Source organism: Tinamus guttatus, unplaced genomic scaffold, assembly GCF_059628265.1.
Source record: "Tinamus guttatus ecotype Peru unplaced genomic scaffold, ASM5962826v1 Tinamus_guttatus_pri_ptg000389l, whole genome shotgun sequence".
NCBI lineage: Eukaryota > Metazoa > Chordata > Aves > Tinamiformes > Tinamidae > Tinamus > Tinamus guttatus.
The window spans coordinates 2,375,912-2,398,918 of record NW_028288923.1 but is presented as its reverse complement, the minus strand read 5'-3'; positions in this window follow the sequence as shown (position 1 = coordinate 2,398,918).

The window sequence follows — 23,007 nt, the reverse complement described above, 5'->3', positions numbered from 1 at the left end:
TATAAACCGGGCTGCAAACCCATCTGAGGTAAACAAGCATTTAATCCCAGCTAAATATCTCAGATAATGGCAAAATGACTTCATGTTATTTTTGATGCATTTGGCTAACACAAAACACGCCTCTGAATCTAAAGCAACTCAGCATTTGTCACACAATTCCTGGTGGAATCAGGGAAGTTTATGAGGGGCTCTTAGACCTATCACGATTTGTATTACAGATGTACTGGGCACCCTGGCAAAGCTGCATTAAGGGGCTAATAGCTTGACTCACCCAGGCTTGCAGGAGTCAAAATCCCCTTGGAGCAAAAGCACAGGCTCCGCACAGCGCCCGCTCCCAGCGGGAGGGCAGATCTGCAAGAGGCAGGAATGGCCGAGGGGAAGGGGCTTCAGCTTCCAGGTGTTGGCAGAGCTGAGAACCTTCCTCTCTCTACAGGGCCAGCCCTTAAAACCTTTCCAGTTTTATTAAGTGTGGACATACTGCAGAGATACAAGACCTAGTTATCTACAGTGAAATGGGATTTTTTTTTTTTCTCCTCCAGACGACCACGGAGGAATCAGTTTTATTCAGATTTGGCTGTAATTGGAGTGGGGCTCTCACTGAATCTAATTTCAGCTGGAACTAATTATGGGGGGAAAAGGTCACAAATGTAAGACGGCTGCATAACTGTGTTGGAAGAATATTGACATCATATAGTATTAACTTTGCTCCTGTAAAGGCCATAAATACTTAAGAGTAAAAACAGCCATTAAGAGGCAGAACAAAATGTACCCATTCCTTTTTATTAAAAGGGGGAAATGAGGGAGGATAAAAAAAAAAGCTATAAGGGGAGATTTAAAAATCATAGACTAAGGAAGCATTACACCACCACCACCACCCCTCCCCTTTTTTTTTCTTTTTTTTAATCAAGCAGTATTGATTGACTGTCTTGGATGATTATCCTGTACCCGAAACATGCAGCATATCTACAGCTAGGCTAAGTCCATTGCTAATAGGAAGACGCACTTGCAGTAACAAAAACAGCCTCACAAAGTAGCCAACCCTGACAAGGAAGCAAACGCGGTCCTCGGCATCGCATTTCGCAAGCCACGGGCCCCGAGGAACCTCTGGTTATTTCTGCCCACTCCTCTCGCCAGCAGGGGACAAAATGGCTCCCGCGACCGTTAACGGCCGCCGCGAGGGGGCGGGACGGCGCCGCCACCGCCGTTACCTCAGCACCGCGGCGCTGCCGCTGCCCGCGGAGCCTCTCCGCGCCCTTGCGGATCCGCCTTCCCCTCGCTAGAGCCAGAACCCTCAGGAAAATTGAGGGAAAAGGCGGAGGGGGCTGCTCGGGGCCCTGCAGGTGCAAGAGCCTCTGGAGAAGGACGGACCTGCCTGCCCACATACGCGCCAGGACAGTGTCCTCCTGCCCCTTGCCCGCCTCTCTGCTTTCCCTCTCAGGCAGCGCCCACTCCCAAGCCCCCTTCTGCTTTTATGCCCTTCTTATAAACAGAGCTCTCGCTGTGGAGAACATGCAGTTCCCCTTGCTTTAATGTATTACTCCATAGAGCAAAAATAGAGAATTTATTGAGAGCTGTAATTAAGACCAAAAAAAAAAAAAAAAAAAACCTGAGGTAGAGTGCTCTTTAAAACAGTATTTGGAGAGAACAAAGGAAGCTTTTTTGTTGTTGTTTGTTTGTTTTGTTTTGAGGGATAGGCAAAAAAATGCAGAGAATATTCCACAGGCACTATCTGCAGTTGGCAAGGATCAACCAGCATTTTTAAATCTGCACATAACAGGGACTGGGGCCACCCAGTGGGGCTGTTCCTAGAGGCTGGTTTGCAATCTACAGGAAGAAATAAATGGGAAAATACTCCCATTTGCCCTCACATTTCCATCTGCCCAGAGCAGCTTAGGCCTCAAGAAGTTCACAATGAGGAAATCCTGGGCAGACTAACTCAGGATTCCTTGTTGTGAATGGTCAATGTTCCTCATAAAATGTTTTACTGATTTTTCTCATTATTTGATTAATGGAAGAATTTCAGCACTTTCTTTATGCATGTGTTTTCTTGTAATCAAGAAGAACGGTAAAAGCTTTGCAAACAAGATCATATTATACATGTAGCCCAAATTTTGACCATGATGTGTTTCAGTATATGAGTTGTTATTTATGTATAATTGCATACATACTCATCTTTTGGGGATTAAGCACTGCTTTGGTTCTTAGATTTACAAAAGCACACTATCTAAACCAGTTACATGGTGTGCTTTAGCCCTGAGGCTAAACTGTGGCGGTGACCCAAATCAAATTAATGAACACAAAAGCCTGTTAGACATCTCTTGATGAGCTGCATTGCTATGAACCTTTGTAGAGTCTGTAGGAAGCAACTGAAAGTAATTTCTGAAACATCAGCTGAAAAGAATTAGTAATGAATTTTTTTCTCTTTCTCTCTTAGCAGCTCCACAAATCCATGACACTATCATGGTCTGAATCAGAACTTCTCACAGTCAGTAAGAGCCTCTCCATCTAAGTCGTCAGTCAAGGCAACGTCAAACTTCTTAGAAGCAAAGGCTCACACTCCATTAAACTGTGCTTATGTCACCTTCTTGTCCTGTCACTTCAGTCTAAAGCAGATTCTTACTAACATTGTTGGAGGTGAATAAAGACATCAAGCAACTAGTCTACTTTTGACATAGTCCAGTGTTTTTCAAGCAGTGTTTACACTTATATCCATATCAGTGAAAAAGCATGTTCCCTTATGGGTCACTTGCCACAACTAAATTCATACAATAATTCCTGATTTACAGCTTTTTTTTTTCTCCATTAAATACTTCCTCAGTTGCCATCTGTTGCCATCAAGAGATCATATTTATGTTTTCTCTTTGCTGTGGTCACAAGTAAAAGAGTACTCGCCCTGTGAACAGAACATACTTTTATTTAATAGAGAAGGGACAATGCTTTTATTAGTTTCTCAGAACTACTCATGACAGATTTAGGACCACATGATCATAAAATAAATTTTAGGAAAAGGGGAATGTCAAGATGAAACACTTCATCATAAAAAGGAAGAAGATATTTTTATCTGCACCTCTCTCTAAGCATTATTCAGCTTGCTGGAACATTAGTTCTTCAAATTGCTTTTAATTACATGGCCTAGAAATAAATATGCACCACTATTAGCATGCTCTCAGGCTGAATATAAGGGGTACTCACTTTCACTCCAGTCAAGGAATTATTCCAAGGTGATTTATACTCTCATTACAGGCTGTTGCCTTTCCTATGTAAATTTGTAATCAAATATTCTAAACAGGTGATGACAAATAATTTAGGTAACTACAGCTAGCTGCCTAAATCACAGTCACAGGACCTCAGAAGTCTAACAGGAGAGTTTATACACATGGAAGTACATACACATGAACAGTCCACAAAGGGGCATTTTTCATCTTATTAAATCTTCAAACAGTGTCTGAATACATGAACCCAACCTACATCAAACTGGTGACAAAATTCTTTTATATGCTTAATTTAGCAAACTTCCCTCTCATTATATAAGCTATTAGGACAAAGGAACATTAATTAACTTACTGAATTTTTGATCAGATGTTGCAATGATAATTTATCATTTTAATAGGTTGCTCTAGAGTGGATTTTTTAGAAATGTTTTACAGAGTGAACCAACAAGTTACAATAATAGATATACTCCTTTCTCATGATTCAAATATATATCATTGTGTTGTTAAAAAACCCTTCCAGTGCAACAGTGGAATGGATAAGCATCTAGCCTATCAACCAAAAAGTTTTGTTGCTGCACTATAAGTTATTTTGATTTTACCATTCCCAAATCTAGTGTTTAACATGAGGTGAGATTTAACTTTTTTTTTTTTTTTCCCCCTCAAACAGTACACCATTTTCTTTTAGTTTAACTTCTGAATAAGTCACTTTTTGGTTGAAATTTCAGGGCTGGACTGTTTGAAATATCTTAACCTTAAACATGTCTTAGCATTAACATATCTTAACATTAAACACAGACTGTTTGAAATGTCTTAAAGTCTTTCCTTTCCACATTCATACTTCAGAGTGTATAAATTACTGGGACAAAGCAGTGGAAACAGATGCAGAGGCAAAGACAGTCTTAGAGTTCGCTGCAGAGTTGTCATCACACCTTTCTGGAGCGATACTGCGACCTGTGCAGCCAGCAATAGGGACCAGACCAAAGGAACATCTATAAAAGCACACATTAAAATAATCCTCTTAGTTCTCACAAACGGCAGGATTAGTCCAAACCAAAGGACTGTGTAGTCCTGTTCACAAGCTGCATGGAAAGGTGGTTGCAATGAATTCCTCGGCCATATTCCCTGGGACACCTTACTTGCCATGTCTGAGCAGAGGGAATGAGGTCACGCTATAGGTCCACAAGATTTCCTTGCTCCAGCCTTCATATACGCCCTAGGGAAGTGCTAGAGGTTTAGAGACCTACATCCCAGCAGTTTCTCTCTTCCTCACAAGGTCTCTGCACCAGTCCTATGCTGCCTTTTGATGCATACATGCTATATTTCTGCAAACCCCAAGTCTCAGAAATCTCCTACATCCTTTTCCTTCTAGCTCTGCATGTTTGTAACCTTCAGTGTAAAAAACAGAGGTTTCCTGGTCTCCCACAAATACTTCAGATCACTGTTGTTATCGCTGTTTTCGGCTTCCGATACAAGCCACATTTCTTTGACATCACCTTATCCAACAAGTACAAGGCAGTATACTTATTTTTTATAAATAAGCAAAAATACAAAGCCAAAACTAAACCAGTGCTACTCCGCATTAAGAGAGTCCTTAAGTCGGTATAGTGAGGAGTGCTCTATATAAGCTTACACGGAAGAAAAAAGTGCAGAAAATCAGGCAGGCTAATCTGTTCTTGAGCCTATTTTTCTGTACAAAGCAGAACTCGGAGCAAGAGGGAATTCAGGTACATCAGAATGCCAAGCCACAGAACCCTTATACTCAGTGTCTCTGAGTATACAGAGCCCCAAAGTAACAAAAAACACACAGAGAAAGAGATTGCCTTTTCTAATATCATAGTACAATTTATACAGTACTGTGCTGTCCAGATTTGACACTCTTCTCCCTCTTGACTCTCTGCCTCTGCATGCAATTGCTAGTCTTTTAAAATTCCAGTCTTAATGAAATAGGTAAGCTACAGGAGAGATTAAGCTGGAAAATACAGCAGGAATACAGAATGAGGATGGGTGATTGATCTTTGAGTGGGTATCCAACAGTGCAATGAAATTCTCAGGCAGGTTCTTTATTTCAAAATAGGTTTGATTCAGAGGGACTTGATAGCAGCTAAATCATGCAGTTGGCGCAGATTGTGCCAGCTTTTCAGCATGTTATCCTCTGAAAGGTGTCACATTTGGCAGAGACAGTAAAGCTCCATGAATTTATTGTTGTTTCCCATTGAACACCAAAATCCAGGCCATCGAAAGATGACACCGCACACGCTACAACACACTTGTGTTCAGTCATCTGCTCTCCTGGCTAGCAGGAGCCTCTGGTGGGAGGCTATGATCTGCTGAATGGGCGCCCATCTGTGTATGAGGAAAAAGTCTAACTGGGAATGCACTAGTGAACTGCAGTTGCAAACTCTGTCCATGATTCTGCCTACAGCTAAAAGTGCATTAGCAACTCAGCTAACTTGCAAATTTATCTCAGTCTCTTAAGCGAATGTACATAAGTGAATGTTCAAAAGGCCTCCCCCAAAATAGTAACTTTACTTATGGAAGCGGTGTCTTTGAAGTCAGAACTTCGCATGCATACAGAATTACAGATGTGCTTAAGTATTCCCAGAATCAGGACCACATATTGGGTGTTTAATTACTTAATCTATGTGTTATGGACAATTGCCTTTCTGACAGTAAGCAAGAGACTGCTGTGTCAGCAAGTTTAGCTTGTGCGAAACTAGTGCTAATTAGCACTGTACAAAAAGGGTGTAAAGACACATGAAATGACTGAAAACATTGATTTCTTTCCTTTTTCTCTTTTAAACTCTAAAAAAACCCAAACAAACTGAAAATTCACCAAGTTTTAATAATCTCTATCCAATTCCAAAAGCAGATTGGTACATTTTCAATCAAAAATGGAACAGAAAAAAAATGTGGCTAGAAACAGATCTGAGTGGTTTCTTTAATACCAATTTTTCTTTTCTCCACAGCTTGAACTAATTGCAAACATTTCAGTGCATGCTTGAAAAATATATAATATATTCAAAAAATCTAAATAAAAAGCTACTTCTTCATAGACCAAGACATTCATATGTAAATAATCAACAGAAGAAGCTATTTGAAAACTTATCAGGAATTCTCTGAAATAGATATGAGGCAGAGTTGCCCTCTCATTATTGCCTTTTCCTATGAATCTATAAACTCAGAAAAAATTACTGTCATCTAAGATTCTAGAAGCTGTTTCCTTTAATAATTTATGTTTGAGGCTATGGGAGAAGTTTAAGAAGCCTGTTCTTTGTTTCCAATGGCACATTTTAAATATAGTTCAGTACCTCAGTAAGTGCATGGCCACCGCCTAAACAGTCTACACTGTGAGCAACTGCTGCAGAAAAGTTCAAAAGACTGTTCTGACCCTCAGTTTAACCTTGCAAGGAGTCTATTCTCACTACTGTTGGATATACAAAAGTAGCATTAATAGAGTTCAGGACGTGCAATTTTTCTTGACATTAAGAGCATTAGAAAGGTTTTACTATGTACATTACAAATAGGTAAAGCACATCCGACATCCAACTTTCTCATTATGGGAGAAATTACATTAGATTGTTATTCACAACAGCAGAATGTCACACTTTTCTGTATACTCTAGTTCAGCACTTCTCTAATTTCACGGACCTCAATTTACATTTGTCAGTGTTTGAAGTTAGATGATATTGGTCTACTCAGGAGATGAGTTAAAGGGGAAAGAGGTCATGCACCTTTTGGGCAGCACCATACTTTGATGATGCATAAATAAAGCACAGCAAGAGCATGTCAGCAAAAACTGGCTGTCCTAAAGCCCTTTGATGCAAAGGATGATGTTTGTTAGAAACAGAAGGTTGAATATGTAGAAACTGTAAGACTTAAGGGATGATGTGAAGAGCATCTAGCTAATGTCTTAGCAAAGATCCACCTTGCCATTCACTGTGGGCTTACAGACAAGGAAGTTGCAATAGTTTACCAATACTGATTAGTCTGTGTGTATGGAGATTATAATATATTTACTAGTTAGCTTGACAACAGTCCGCAGTATGAGTGCTAAGGAAGTGGTATCCTTAAACCATTTACCATCAACAAAAGTCTTTTCATTATCTGAACTTCATTAAAATAAGACCTTTAAATGTTCATCTCTTATAAACGGGCAACTGTGTTACCTACACTTGTAAATTTCATTTTAAATGTGTTGTCTTTATTGGCAGCTGTTAAAAAAATACTAAGTCAATGTTAGGAGAATGTTTCAGAACTTCTTTCAAATTTTTGGTACAGGTTCATTCAAATTTGTGTCTAAATCTAACCTTCAGACAATGTTATCCCACTATTCTATCTAGACATCTATAGACATCTATATGAAAATATATTTAGTATGTATTCTGCCAGTCTACTTGGATGCTCAAATAAGAATGCATAAATATGAAGTTTACAAGCATAAATTAGAAGTCATAAACAAACCATGGACAAACTGTCCCACAGTTCAAGGCAGATAATCTTGAGCACCCAGTTTGGGGCTTTCATACTTTTTTTTCATAGTTTTTTTGCAGTATAAGAAGCCAAGATGTTTACTTACATATAACATTTCCCATCCGTTGCACAGCAATAGTGCGTCACAAAAGGAATTAAAAACAGTCACAAAAGTCAGAAGTGAATTTCAGAGTTAGAACAATGAATTCATTAAACCAAACAAATAAAAAACTAGATTGTTAAAACAAGGCATTTGAATAGTAACAACTGTTAAAATGAGCTCTGAAATCTCCATGCAACATGAGATTTTTATTGGCAAACAATTAAATCTCTCTTTAAGTGCACTTTCTCTGTAGAACCTAATTTATAATCTTATCAGGCTTGTCTCTCAGAAGAATTTGCTACTAGTCTGTCTTTATCTGCACAATGCAGTAGACTAACAGTTGTCTTGTATGTTTATTCCCAATGTCAGAGACTGAAATTCCAGTTTGAGGTTCTGACTGCTTTCAGAATTCTGTATTTTCCACACAGAATAATAAAATTGTGTTGATAGTGAGAAAGAAGTTAAAAGGTGGTGCATTCAGGAATCAGTTTGCTACAGCTCATGTGCTGTTTTATCATTTTCCTGTTAACCCCCAGGGTCCTGCCTTGATTCAGCCCTACTCATTAAGTTTCACAATATACATTAAGGTGAAGGAGTTAGAGGCACTAGAAGAGGGCAGTTCATGTATATTGTAGCCAACTATAAGCTTTTGAAACCTGCAGAAGGTATATAACACATACAACCCTGGGTACACATATATACATATCTTAATTTGCATTGCCTAGTTCTTGCATCTCTCTGCCTTTTTTTTTTTCTTTGTAAAATGTAATAAATTCACCTTTGCTAGCATTGAACCACACCACAGTGTTCATTTTAAGCTAAAATAATAACTAATCATAATTTCAGGTAAACCGTTTTAATTCTAGAAACAGCTAACCTACCCTGTTTTTTTCCCCTCTTGGCAGGATTCACAAGAGAACAAAGAAAAGGCTTTTAGCAAGCAAATCACACAGACCTGTATTGCTACTCCCTTCCCTTCCTCCCAGTTGAGGTCCTGAAAAAAAGCTATAAAATACAGAACTACAGTAGTTGCCCAAAGTGCTACCCTAGAGAAAGTTTATGTCATTCATATTTTAAAATGACATATAAAATCCTGCTCCTTTTTTCAACATAAACAGCCCACATTACTATTCCAAGCTTCCCCTCCCCTTTGATTTGACACAGAACACCTGATGGCTAATTCCCAGTTGAGATAATTAGCCCTTGGCTATCACCAGTTACAGTGTCACCTGTTCAACTTGCAAATGTCTACAAATTTGAGTTTTCCAATTATCATCATGAGGTTCCTGTAGCATACGGCTAGGGTGGGACTTTTTTATTTTTTAACTTTTCTTCTATGAGGAAAATCACTTTTTACTTACACGTTCTGCCTATTGAGTCTCATTTGGTAATAGTGCTTTAAAAATTACAGTGTTTTTCACAGAATAGACTTGTCATTGCCCTACCTCCCATCAAGCCCAGATGGCTGCTACTATAAAGGAGAGAAAAACAGAAAAGGGAATTAAATGAAAGCCTCTCCTTAATAAGTATCCAAGTCAATTTAAATAGTTCCATTTCATTTTTACATCAGAGTCATGCCCTAGTATTAAGGCATGAAGAACATTCACAGTGTGCTAATAAGCCCCATGACACGTTGAACTGTTATTTCAGTAAGTGGAGTAAGTTACAGTTTATTTTTAACTTCTGTGGCACGAAGCTGTAAGCAAACCTCATTAGAGACAGTGTCCAAGTGCGTTAGATGCCTGGGATCTGGGTTGACTTCCAGCTGCCCTTGACAAAGTGGCCTTCTGACTGAAAACAACAGAAAAGCAGTACTTGGAATCTAGAGGAGGTCCTTCTGGAAGCACCATTTTAAATCCTCAAAGCTCATGATACATCACACAATATCTCTGTGTTTGCTTTCTCTAATATCTGCAGTCGACTTGAGATGGAGATGATTAGGACACCTCTTAAGCCCTAAGTTCTGCAGTAAAAAAAAAAAAGAGCTTTGACACATTTTGTTCATTAAATTGGAGGGTATCGGAGCAGCCCTGCTAATATCCCCAGGCCTTCCCTCAATGTTAGGTTGTGCTTCTGCAGCTGTGAGAGGAGATCCTGGATACAAAAAGAGAAAACTGGTGCCTTAGAAAGATGGAAGAGGTTGTGCTGCTTGGGAGAGGAGCTCCCCTTCCTCTGCATTGCTTGCAAATGGACCAAAACAGTCATGTATCCCAAGCAGATAAGGCAAGAAGGAATTTCATTTCAACATTTCATTTCATTTCAACAACAAGGTCTTAGTATGAATTCCAAGACCTTTCCCCAATTCACAAGTTTTGAGGATCTTCTCACTTTTTGTTTGCGTATTCACCCATGTGCTGCTTTTGAGGATTTTCTTCCCCTGTAGCTGGAGTTTTGAGGCAGGTGTGGTGACAAAAAACACCCTTGCAAAAACAAAACAACAACAAAACCAAAAAACCCTGGTGCCTCTGAACTGAATTATCTTCAAGACGGCTATGTAACTACCTAGAGCTGTGTGATGCTTAACACACTTCCGTTAACGTGAACAGTGCTGCAATGCTACAGATGGAGGCAAGCAAGCAGACACTGAAAGATAAAATGCTGTCTTCTGAGCCTGCAACTAAGTAACCTATTGAAAGCTTTACTGAGACTATTAGAAAGCAAATGGTTTGATTGAGGAATACTAGGCAACAGGTGGTTTCTTGGTAGCCTCAACAAATCTCAACATCTTTCTGGCTAGAGCAGATGTTAACAAAGTCACTTGCACTTTTTTCTTGTCTCCACTTACCTACCTGGGGCAGGAGTAGAGCTCAGACCCTTAAAGACATTTAGACATCAAATTCCCTTTGAAATTGAGTGTTAGATTCTTAACTGATTTTGAGAATCTGAGTTTAAATGGGGAGACGGTGCCTGCTTATTGCTTTGTGTCTGGAGCCTATGAATCAGATAGACTCTCACACAGTGGAATAGGTTTATTACTTCATGGCATGGGCATGCAGCAGCAGTCACGATCTAGCCCTCTGAGATCAAGGCAGCAAGAAATTCATGAAGATTTAAAGTAGTTAAAGGAGTTTATTTTCCAGGTGGGAAATCCAGGTGTCAGAAGGAAAGTAACTATAAATTTTCAACTCAGCTTTCCACATAAAATGTAAAGCCATTTGGAGCACACAGAAAGCTCAGTATGAACTACGGTTGATAGCTGGTGCAAGGTATGGTCAGTGGTTTTAAATGATTGATGGAGCTATCTCTGAACTGAAGTACAAGGTTGGAGTAGGAGAAAAAAAAAATGAGATCTCTTATAATGGTGCTATATACTTTTTTTCTTCCTTTGATGGTCAAACAGAGTTCAGTTGTACAGAATAATCGTTACTTTGTACTAGGGATACATATGGTAGCTCTGAATACATCTGCTAGAGAACTATTCCAAGAAGCAGAATAATACTTCATGAGGATGTGGTTTTTGAAAATTCTCTTAATAATAAAGAGTCTCTTTAAAAGTGAAAGAAAGTAAAGCATTGTTTTTGTTCCTTTCCTGTTTAGGTTAGTGTATGTGAATGTTGTGCTTTACTCCTATTTAAATGCTCAAAAGCACTTTAAGATAATCAGTAATATTAGCTCAATAAAATTGCTACCTTTCATTGTGACAATTTGGTGTTTCCCCCCAGTAATATCACTAAAATAATCTGGCATGGCTAGGAAACAAAACTCCTGTTCAGGAACCGAAATAGCAGCACAATACTCCCTGGGCAGGTAGTCACTTCTTTCCTTTCCAAATAACAGGTCCATGAGTGTTTTCAGCTGCGTACCAGACACTTAATCTAGTTTTGCTGAGACCAGTGACACTGCTCAAGGACTATTCAACATGAAAAGGATAAATGAGCAAGTGTGGAAGGAACAGACTGCTAAATGCTCTCTAAGAAGGTGTGCAAGACACTGACTCCCTGTTTATGCTCCGCAGTGAGATCAGTGTATTAGTTGACTGACATTTCTCTTGCTGAGGAAAGATCAATGAAGAAGAGATCAGCCGAAGAAAGATCGATGGTGACTGGACAAACCATTAATTCATAAGAAAAGATTCTGCTTGGAAAAATAGCACTTTCCCCCCAGCCTGACACTCAGACTTGATCATTCCCTTTTTTTAGGTGATGACCTGGATTCTCTTTCCAGAAAACTACAAGTCTGTTTTTCACGAAAGGAAAGCTTAAGAGCAAGGTGAGGACTAGCTCATGCAGGAGCTCCGTCCAACGTGCCAAAAAGGAAGCCGAGAACCCCTGCCTGCACTTGGACAGGTACCAGATGACAGAAAAATAGCAAACAAAACCAGGAGAGACTAAGATCATAGTCATTCCACATTTGAAAAAGTTCCTCTATTTTAATAAGCAAGAACTTCTTGCATACATTTATAACAAAATGTTGCTATTCCTCATCTTTCCATACAGATAACATACAATTTGGAGTTTCTTCTCTTTGGAATTTTGCAGGTTCTCCTGCAATGGTAGTATATAAATCATATCTAGTTAATCTTCTAACAGGGACACAAACACCTCCTACATGTGGGTCATTCTTCTTCCTCATTGTTTCTGCAGGAGAAGATTTGTATAATGTTGTGCTGGATGGTTGTCGGAGAAAGGGCTTCTTTGCTTTTGTGTCTGGTTACCTTTCGCTTGGAACAAAGAAACTGGTCACTATTCTCTATTGGCTGATAAAAGTTCTCTTTCAGTAGTAAACTTTTTCCATATCCAAAATATAAGGAAAAATCAGTGGAAAAAAACCCCAAACATATGGCAGCATGTGGTATATACCTGCTCTCAAGAACATGCTGCAGGAACAGAGAAACGAGGTGCACACTGAGGGGTGCTAGGGGCTGGAAGAAAAGGCTTTGCTGTTTCTGAGACATCAGAGGGGCTGCTAGAGCAGTTCACGTGCGGCTGCCACCGAGCAGCACCATCACTGCCACACGATCGTGATCTGAAGTGCTGCTCTGTGTGAGGACAAACAGCAGAGCAGCTTCACCCGGAGAATCCTGCTGCCCGAACGCTGGAGAACGTCTGAGATGAGACAAGGAGCTTCATCCGGAGCAAAGTCGGAGCCTTTCTAGAATGAAGGAGGATCTTCAGTTGTTTTGATTTTTTTGTGTGTGTGTCTGATGTTCCATGGGATGATGTTCTGGGAACACCAAGTTTTACTTTGAGATTTCATTAAAAAAAAAGAATACTGTGCAAGATATTTAATTTAATTTAAAATATTTATTTTAAGATATCATATGACAAAGTGATTTTTAGACACATATCTAATATATACCTGGAGGCAATACACATTTTCTTAATGTACTTGCTGTGTGCACCTGAAGAAAGTATTAATTAAATCAAGACTTACTCACTGCTGTGGCTAAAGCAAAAGTATCCTGTCTTATAAATCTAATTTAATGTCACAAAGGATTATCTATCCTTTCCTTAGTAAATTCCTCCGCCTCTTTTCATAAGAAAAACATCAGGTGAAATTTAAATTCTGTTTTAAGAATATGTTTAGAATTTCTGCCCCTTCCCTAATGTTTCTTTCCATTTTTTAAGTTTCATGAGAAGAAGGGAGAGAAATAATTTAGCATTAAAAAAGCAATTAAGAAAGCATGTAATATAAATAAAATACTGTTTTCCCTTATTTTCTTCCTTTTACCACCTTTTTCATTGAAAATGTGGGGTAAAAAATCATGCTATTAATCTCTTAAAGGTTATAAACCAAAATATTTTTAAACACACATATTTTAATGTGCTCTATATATTAACATATATAAGATTTCCAAGGAAACATGAGGAATGGAGCAAAATTAATCTGACATAACTTTTGGTAAAAAGCCAAGAACCATTTTTAAAATAAAAAGGTTATTCCCACTCTGCAGCCTAGTGATCTGTTTCCTCTACAGTGGCACATGTTACTAACCCACATGCTGTTAGTAGGTATTAAAACACTTGGACTGCAACAAGTCATTTGACTCCATAGACCTTCATTACATGGTAAGTTTCAAGCATCCCAGGTATCCCAGACAGATCCTGGGAATACACTTTAAAAAGCAAAGGGTAACAGGGTGGTAATTATAAGGCTATGTGATTACCTCAGCTAACAATGTGCACAACTAACAGTTTCCAGTTTCTTTAATCTGTTATTTTTTGCATTTTTGGGGCACTGTTCTTCAGTATCCGTTAGAGGAATGGATCTTGCTGGGGAATTTGAAGGATAATACATAGTTTCACATCCCATGAACTACGAGAGGCTTTTTTACTTTTGTTCAGATTTCAGCTCAACTTAGTGGGTGAAATCCAGACCTCTTTCAAGTCAGTGGGAGTTTTGTCATGGATTCGGAGAGGCAGAGTTTCTTTGTATAAGGATAAGCTGGAGTTCCATTTTGCCAAGCTCCACATGACCAAGCCGCATTGTTCATGTACAGCTGCCTTGATCACAAATGTGTCTCATTTTACTTTATTCTGAGTCACTTCCCTGAAGTTTTAACGTACATATTTACTGTTGATTCCGAAATACCAGCTAACAATGACAGCCTGGCTTAATGGCCATTACTTTTTAGACATTTGCCATGTTTAAGTAGAATTTTAGGAAGACAAGCATTTAGTGAAGTTCACATAATTTCTGAATAATATTTCAGAGTTGCTAATCTACCCTAGTAGAGCTTTGATTTTATTGTAAGAATTATATCCCTACTCGCTTGTCAGAGGTTTGCCAGCGAACCAGCACAAGAAAGAAACCTCTGATTTGGCTGCAGTCAGAGCCTCCATCAAGCCAGCTCTCGGGGTGCAAACTGCACCCTTCTCCTTTGCCAGGGGAGCTATAGCTCCACTGACAGTTGACCTCAAAAGCTGAATGTATATAGGAAACTTCACAGTGCATTTTAATAAGGCATTCAGTTTAATTAGTACTTGGGCAATTCCTTTTGTTCTTGGTAAACAAAAGTAAGATTTGACAAGAAAGAAAAGAGAATGTGTTTGCTACTTTCATATGTCACTCAAACTAGCCTATCACCATTCCCAAACTAATACTTCTTTACACGAACTTCTGCTAAATAGTGTTAGATTTTTAAGTCTAAAACTGGCAGGTTTTCCCAGGGTTGCATCTGATATCAAAATCAAGGTTTATTAACATTACAAAGAGCACTGCTGTCCTGTAGTGCCCCTTTTATCATTCTAAGCAGCTGCCTCGAGGCAATGCATTTAACCTTGGGAAATGTGATAGGAATTCTGGGAAGTCAGAAATCTTTGACAGCTAAAGCCTTTTACCTCATCCCGAATCTGCTCTATGGCTTTAGCTCCCACACTGAAAAAAAGATGAGACCCTTATTTTCATTTGATGTTTATCTATTCTATTCATTGCACTTAAAATTGAAAGATAGGATGGCATTTACTTACAAACAGTGATCTTCCATTTATGCTTAAAGCAAACCAGTGATGAAAATATTCCTTTTCCCCACAGAAGGTGCTGCTAAGAAGATAGTATACTGGGGAAATGTTAAATGTTTAAGAATAGTTCTGCAGATTATCTGCCTATTTTATGTTTATTGATAAATTTCATGTTACACTGTTATTTCATCACCTGTTGCCATTGTCACTGTAGTGAAGGATCTGTCATCGATCCAATTACAAGCCCTTATTTGTCAGGGTTTAAGACTTAGCTGCAATAAGAGAATATGTTTTGATGTTTCACGTTATCCGTTCTCAATTTATAAAAAGAGCTTTTTCTTCTACAAGTCCCAAAGCATTTCATAAGCTATACATGAATATTACCTCTGAAATGCAGCTACTTCTGTGGTTTCCAGCTGGCCTACAGCATATTGCACTACAAGAAAGTAACATGGATATAAAATATCTGTAATATCTATTAAACAAACATCTACAGCCCTTGTGGTGTAGAGTCTCTCAAGCAAATCAAAAAAGCTGTTCATTTTCCCAACATTTCTGATGAAAATGTATACAAAGAATTATTCAAGTTGGGATCTAATTCAGAGGTCACAGTCTAAAGATGATCTAAGGGAGAGAGGGAATAGTTTAACCTTGGAGGAAAACTAGGCTTTCCTGCTTTCATGAGGTTCGTGTACATGGCACAGTGGAGCACTGGTCCTGCTTCCCAGACAGAAATATGAGCCTGGGTGGAAGTCAATACTAAGATAACTATGCTGCCTTTGGAGGCAGCGATAATCATTTACAACCTTAAAATCAGTTTTGTGTAGACTTCGCTACTCCAACTGAAGTTAGGTATTTTAGTTAGACAGTAAAGAGCAAAAGTCATCTGTTGGACCAGAATGGGCCCTTGGCTTCTAAGCTCGGGGGCGCAGCGTTGCTCTCCACAGCTGGCTCCATCCAAGGAGATTTTGCTCTTACTCAAATCTGAGTTGCTCAGCTGCTCTGACCATAGGCAGCCTGTTGTTTCACTTCAGCTGTATGAATGTTGCATCCAACCATTTTCTACCTTGATATATGTTATTGGGTGAGCAGCATGTCTGGTTTCTAACAGATTGCAGTGTAATACCAAGTGCACAAGGACCCTTTTGATTGAAGTATTTTAAGTGGCAGCAAGTCCATTTTCAAAAGCAAAAGTGAAACATTGCCTTCACAAAAGAAGAAAGTGTGAGACTTATTTAAATGTCTGCATCTAAAACTGGATTTCTTATTCAATGCTCAGTCAAGAACGAAAGCTGTGACCCCCCTTTATGTCTCTTCCAGGATACTGCTTGTGCCTGCAGTCTGTTATTTTGACTATCCGCAGTTTACACCTTCTCTGACAATTTTAAACAGAAAATCTACTACCAAGCAGGACAACTGCCTTGTGTAAACAAGTACCTCAGCGAAGTACAGGAGCCCATCTTCTCAACCAATATATTTATATCCCATTTTCTTTTGTTTCAGCCATTTCACTTGAGGTCACCTTGAATGGATGCTTAGTGCTGCCTGTCATTTTCCTTTTACTTATAAGAAAATAGGGCACCCACTCAAGAAGTGAGGCCACTGCTCAAGAAATAGAAACCTCTCTCTTACCAGCTTAAGACTATTAACGAGCACTGACCAACTGGCGAGTTAGTATTTTTGGTAAAACACAAGTCCCAACAGCTCCAGTGTATTAAATAAGTTTTGCAAGCAGCAGGTTACTTGCCAACATCCTGGTAAATCATTTCAAACTCTTTCTCCCTGTAGTCTCAACCAGCTAAGTTATGTTTTTTTCATTACCCCTCTTAAAATCAGGTCTGCCCTGTGTCTATGAATCACAAATGATGTATATATGCATAAACACTTGCCATCCATAAATATAACTTCTTATCACCACTATAAAAGTATATCACTGATTTATATATCATTATAAGTATTTTACTATTTCATATACATACACATATAATACATAAACAAAATATTCTTAAAGAAAGCAAGCTCAGGCTATAAAATGAAACATTTGAAAGTTGTTATTCTGCTTTCTTCCAGTTGTCCTTTTAACCTTATTCCAAGTCTTTCCATGGTATGATATAGTTTTTACTTACATCATCATAAAATATTTATTCCTCATTCACAGAAAGGATCTTAGGACCTCCTTCAGAATATGCTTCTTCTATAGCAGGCATATAAGGCACAGTTATCACTGTTTAGAGCAGGTTTTTACATTAATTAGCCTGAAGAACACCAATATTACATCATTTCTCACCTTATGTAGTGCAGTGACCTCGACACTCTGCTTTGGAACCCACCTCTTACATGAATATCTGCTGATTTTTCACATATTTTTCGCATACTTCCACATACTTTGAAGTATTTTGCTCTGGACAGCCGTTACTAGGAAAAGGATAAGCAATGTTCTTGCCCATGCCTAAGCATTAACAGTAGCGTTTTGTAAGAAATGATGGTGGGAACTTCAATTAGCGACGCCCTTTACATTTAGTAGATTTAATTTTGGGAAGCGTGCTCTTCTTCCCTGAAGCCCTCACCACCTGCTCAGAAATGCTTCTCACATTGCCATGGCAAGTGGGGGCATTGGCTGCTCGGTCAGACACCTGGATGTGTTCTGCTCACTGAGGAACTCAGCTTGCAGGCCGACATTTGACACATTATCAAGCCATCTTATTACCACCGTAGGTATGTGACCAGATTAAAGTGTGTGCTCTCACATGCAGATGCCAAGATTGTTGTCCATACTGTTATTTTGTCCACTCCTGAGCAGCGCAGTTCGCTTTTCTCTTTAATAATGAACAAATCTTGATCCGTCACATCATTCCAAACTTGTTTTTCACAGAGATTTAGGGGTATATCCTATTTGACAGATGATGCATTCCAGAAGTATCAGTCATATGTGATTGGAAAATTGTGAAATAATTGAATATATGCATTGTTCGAGACACAAATTTATTTTATTCTTCTTTTTTCCTTCCCTTTCATTTTTTAACTGTATCTCACACTCAGAACAGACCAAATACAACCTTATTTTAAATCAGTTGTTTCAATGGCATTTTACTAAGGCTAGAGATGAAATTCATTTATTTATCATACATACATACATTTCATATATACTTCACATGCTTTAGTAATAGCTACAGTCCTTTGTCATGAAGCATTTCATTATCATAGCCTATTGATAAGAGAAATAGATTTTTTAAAAATAAATCTCTGCTAAATACTAAGGCACAGTTTATGTATATGGTTCTTCAGTTTTGAGAAAATCACTTTTGGTAGAACTCATTCAATTTGTTCCCTCTGACTTTGCCCTCTTCTGATTCTAGAAATAAGATCCCACCATTTTAATTCCTTGGCAAACTCCTCCTTTACATAATCTCTTATTTGGAAGATTTGTATGATATTCAGCCTAAGTTTTCCTGTGTTAAATGCTACCTCATTCGTCCTAGTTATATACCTTGTGTCAGTGCTAAACAATTGCTTTCTCCTTTTGAAATTCATCAGCTTTTATTACTACAAGATAATTAATATATTCCCCTTAGTCATTATTTGACTGAGCAGTATTTATATTTATATTGCTATATTTAGTACTTATAATCTTTCTTTGTAAATCTCCTTATAGTTTGTGTTCCTCATCCTCAAAACCTCTAGCTTGTTCGCAGTCTCCTAGCAGTAGGCAATAGGAATTAAAGACATTATTCCAGAGGCAGGATTCGCCAGTGATGCAGATAAAGGCCCTGTCACCACACGTCGTTTAGGTTTGGCTGGATGCGCGTTGCAACCTGTAAGACAGGACTTGATGTTTCTTCTCTCAGAACTGGATCTCAGTACCACAGAAGACTATGAAATACTCCTATAATCTTGTCCAGTTTGAGCTTCTTCTTTACAAGAGAAAAATGCTAGGTGGAACAAGGCTGTCTTTACTAGAGGATTTGCCAATCCAGTCAAAAAGTAATCCCTCAACAGAGATTGCTCTGTCCGGAAAGTTCTTCACTCTCATCCAGATCACTGTGAGAAAGTGAGAAAACGCTTTCCTGAGTAAGGGCAGCTTTGCACGAAGTGGTGAAACACAGAACAGAGCAACAACACTAGAATTTGCATTCTTAAGGGAGAAGGGAGCAAGCGGAAGTGAAACTCATTCATCTTTATCACTTAAGCATAAGTCACACAAACAGTGGCAGGAGTTGCATACATATTAATTAGGAAGAACAAGTTTAGGTTGCAGAAGGGTAGAAGTAAAAGCACATTTAGTCATTTGGATGACTAGAATCCACTAAAAACAGAATATTTGTCAGTGCTGCCATATTCTGTTATGTGCTGGCCAAATACATTTTAGATTGGTTGAAACTTGGCCGGACTACTGGGCTCAAAGGTTAATAATCATTTGTAGATGATACTAAATTGGAGTTGCTGGGTGGCTGGCAAGCCAAGCATCAGCCCTCCAGTTCAAAGGGACCTTAAGAAAACTGAGGACAAGGCCAATAGAAGTGCAAGAAATGCAGAATTTTGCATCCTATTTCGCACCTGCATCATTAGCGTCAGGAAACCAACTGGTTGGGAAAGAGCCCTGATGAAGGGCCGTGGGGTGCCAGCCTGAACGCAACTGAGAGCCACCCTCCTCACGGGTAAGAGAAAGAGCCTACGGCGCGGCATTCGCGGGAGCGCGGCCAGCAGATCCAGGGAAGCTATTACTGCCTTCAGCTTGGCACTGGAAAGGCCACACCTGGAACACTCCGTCCAGTTTTGGAGGGATGCATTTTGGAAGGATGCCCCGTTCAAGAAGGATGTTGAAAACTGGAGAGGATCACACAGATGTTTGCCAAAGTTACACTTGGTATGACCTATAAGGAGAGCCCCAGGCAGCTGGGCTTCTTTAGTCTGGCTAAAAGAAGGCTAAAGGACAATCTGCTAGTGGCCTACTACTACTAGAAAGGAAATTACAAAGCCAAAGGAGCCAAACCTGTCGGTAGTGCCAGATGGCGAAACAAGGGACAATGGCCACAAATAGCAACTTGAGATGCTCCAACTGGAGATTTCTTCACTTTGAAGCTATTGCAGCACTGGAATAAGTTATCCAGACAGAAAGCAGAATCACCATCCATGCTGGCTTTCTTTCCAGAAAACCCTGGAAAGCTGTCCTGACCCTGTGTCACGATAGTCGTGCTTGGCACACGAGCCTGGAGCAGATGACCTCTAGAGATCTTTCCCAAGGAACATGTTTTTTCATTCTGTAAATCTATATTTTGCTTGAAATCTAAGCTAGGCTTACTGGACAGTTCTGCTAAGGTTTCCCTTCACAGTTTTATATGGAAGACATATTAAAATCACAACCAAAAAAAAATCTGCTACAGAAAATAGAATTACTGTGGCATTTCAGGCTGTGGCCAGATGTTTCTCTTACAGCTAGATCTAGACGAGAATAAGAGGTGATTATCTCCTGCTGCTTATCATGTTCATCCCCTGCTACTTATATTCTTTACTTTCACTCTTGGAAAATGGCACCGTTCATATCAGATGATTTAAATGCCTGAACAGTTGCCCTAATCCATTTGTGCCAAACTTCACCAGATTAAAAACACTGCTGGTAGAAGCAGTTAATAAACCTAGTTTGCTTTGACAAACTGGGTAAGTGAGCAATCACGCATGCAGTTACACGTGCAAAATCAATGCCAAAGGGAAGATAAAACCTGCACGAGAAGGTGAAGAAGTAATGAGCAGCTGGATGCAGTACCCATTCAAACTGGCTAAGCTGCACTGGAAGCAGCACCTATAACAGCAGGCATAGATTCATATCAAGGAAACAGTTGGCAGGGTATAATGCTTATTGTAAAAACATAAGTGGATTGTGAAGCCACTGTACCACATGAAGCAGCACAAACAGCTTGCTGCACCTTCCATAACCTCTCTCATTCCTAAAGAATTTCAAGTGCATACAGTACAAAAGGAATATAAAAGATAATATGTATAATTCATAAGACATGTAGGTTATTTCTGCTCATTTCCAGATTAAAAAATGTGGGGGTATTTGTGTGAGCAACAGGGGGAAATCCACAACCATCCTGAAGAAAGGCAAACAGGGAATCTGAACCAAGAGGTTATGAAGAAGCGGTGGGGATGACTGTTCCAACAAATTGGACTAACTGGTCTCATTCAGACATTATTGTTTTATGTAGAACAGGAGCCATGAGCCTTACAGCAGTTCTCTGTCGAGCCTTGTATCTCATGCCTGCCATCAGCCCTGAATCACGGTCACAGGAAGGAGGCTGCTGAAGCCCGGGCTGGAGGGAAGTTCTGACTGGGAGAATTCAGAGCTTGTGCGCAGTAAGGGCCATCTCAGGATCCTCATCGTTATCTGCATGAGCACCGTGCAAGAAGTGTAGCGATAATAAGCCCAGTGATGTAAATTTCCCCAGTTAACGGTGACATCATGTTCCTGACATCTGTTCTGTAATTTTTCAAGAAGCAAGACTGCAAAATCATGTGGATCCTATTTGGGATGAGAGTTAAATTGTGCAGGAGGGAGAGAAGTACTGGTTCACGTGCATCACAGATAATGGCATCCTCTCAGGAGTTGAGTCAGTTGCAACACAGACTTTTTGAAGCACAGAGATCATAAAAACAAGCATTACAGGAGCAGAAGACACTACATTGGATTATTTTTGGATTTTTGGCATATACACGAGGTGGCTGTGAGAAGTACATTCTGCATGACTTCTGAAAGCAAAAAGAAATCCACAGCATTTACAAATGCTGTAATTCAGTTCAGGCAAACTCAGATATAATGGATGAGCACTCCCTTCAAGAGAATTTCCCATTGGATTGAGTAGCATTGCCAAGGCTCCTGGTCCATTGCCAGTGAGGATATGGCCAGGGTTTCTATTTTTTCTTCTTCTGCTAGAAGGAGCTGTTCAGTCTGTTATTCCATGGGGGTTTTAACATTGGTAATACATGTAAAGTTCTTGTAGATCTCTCAGGAGATGATAAAGTTTCAGGAATTTCTGGAACTAGACAGAAATTCAGACCGTAAAGAATTAAAACAGTGCAGGGGAATATATTACTGAGAGTCCTAAATGTAATGGCCCAGAGAGCAAAGATACTGAGTTAAGCACATTGTCTCAGAATCCTGACTGTTACGAAGGGTAGGAGACTAGTAGCAAAAAAGACCTGTTCTACTTTTGGCAATAGGCAGGATTCCAAGTTAGGCTAACTGCAAAAGCCGTTTACCCAATGTACATCAAAAATATACAGAGAATATTGAGTTTCCTCCCTCCCTCCCTCCCTCTCTTCCTTCCTTCCTTCCTCACTCACTCCCTCCCTTCCTTCCTTCCTTCCTTCCTTCCTGCCTTCCTTCACTTCTTCCTTCCTTCCTCTCTTTTTTTCTCCTCTTTCTCTTTCCCCCTCTCTCTTTCTTTCTCTGCACCACATTTCAGTGTATTTTCACCCAAGTACTTCCTCAAATTCCCCTCCTGACCATCTGTCTGGAGTCCAATACATTCGTCATCCAAGACAGGCTTTAATATACATTAGCCAAGATTTTCATTACTCCTAATTGGCCAAACTCATTCTGTTCCATTTTCTCTTGTGACACCTATTGTTTAAAGCAGGTGGTTGGATCTATCTTAGTTCAGCAATTTCTGTTTCCCTCCTTTTTTTTTCCCTTAACCCCTGAGTCCATGTGCCTGCTGCTTTGTTATTCTTCTGTTCCTTTGCTTCATTCCCTCCGCACCTTTTCTTTGCCACTGCCGGTTTTCCCCAGTCACGAATCACTGTCAGGTGTCACCGCAGCGAGGCC